This window comes from Rhinoderma darwinii (genome assembly GCF_050947455.1).
Source record: "Rhinoderma darwinii isolate aRhiDar2 chromosome 2 unlocalized genomic scaffold, aRhiDar2.hap1 SUPER_2_unloc_31, whole genome shotgun sequence".
Taxonomy (NCBI): domain Eukaryota; kingdom Metazoa; phylum Chordata; class Amphibia; order Anura; family Rhinodermatidae; genus Rhinoderma; species Rhinoderma darwinii.
In genome coordinates this window covers 812,851-813,732 of record NW_027461698.1, presented here as the reverse complement: position 1 = coordinate 813,732, position 882 = coordinate 812,851, and the positions used below count along the sequence as shown (strand labels likewise).

General features: G+C 43.9%; 1 non-coding gene across 1 annotated transcript; it reads left to right on the top strand.

The window, feature by feature from the left end:
- Positions 1-191, top strand: LOC142677368 (U2 spliceosomal RNA). Its single transcript, XR_012852395.1, has one exon. It is a non-coding gene; the product is annotated as a U2 spliceosomal RNA (small nuclear RNA).
- The last annotated feature ends 691 nt before the right edge of the window (positions 192-882 follow it).

The window sequence follows — 882 nt, the reverse complement described above, 5'->3', positions numbered from 1 at the left end:
ATCGCTTCTCGGCCTTTTGGCTAAGATCAAGTGTAGTATCTGTTCTTATCAGTTTAATATCTGATACGTCCCCTAACTGGGGACCATATATTAAATGGATTTTTAGAACAGGGAGATGGAAATAGAGCTTGCTCTGTCCACTCCACGCATTGACCTGGTATTGCAGTATTTCCAGGACCGGTGCACCCTTTCCTTATGTGTTTACTAAAATCAGATTCCAAAAGTGCTTTTTGTGTTTGCCATTGTTTTTGTCTTTCGGATGGGATCTCCCCTTTTAATCCCATTATTTCAACACCTGTTGGACAATGCATTTGTACAGTCATGTGTGATAATGAGCTAATTTATTAAATGCAATTAATTAATACATTGCCACCTCTTGTTTTGTGTCGTCTGTGTTTCTGTGTTTCCGGCATTTCACATTGGAACAGCTCATTCACCTTCCTTGTCTTCTCTCCGCCCTCCCTCCTAGGTAGGTTAAAGAGCTGCACCTGAGCCAGCCACTGATTGATGCAGCACCATAGTCAAATAGTGGAGTGGAGTAGGGGAACAGCAAACAGCCATTAAAGCAGCCAGCCCGCCCGCCCGCCCGTCACAATGGACCTACCTGTGTACACTAGATGGATGTGATGGAATGTACTGTGGTCCCTACATTTCAAGAAGAAGTAAGAATTGCAGTTGCAACAAACCCTTGCTTGCCTACAAAGAGAGCAGCAATTTGGATTTGTTACTATGTTACCTGGAAGAATAACAAACTGTGCAAGGATGGAGGTTGTAGGAGCAAGGAGAACAAGTTGTCTGTAAAGTTGGTGGATGCCTATTTTCCATTTTGCAGTCCCTTGTCTCCCTCTTGTGGCCTCCTGGAGGCAACTAGCTGTGCAAAAA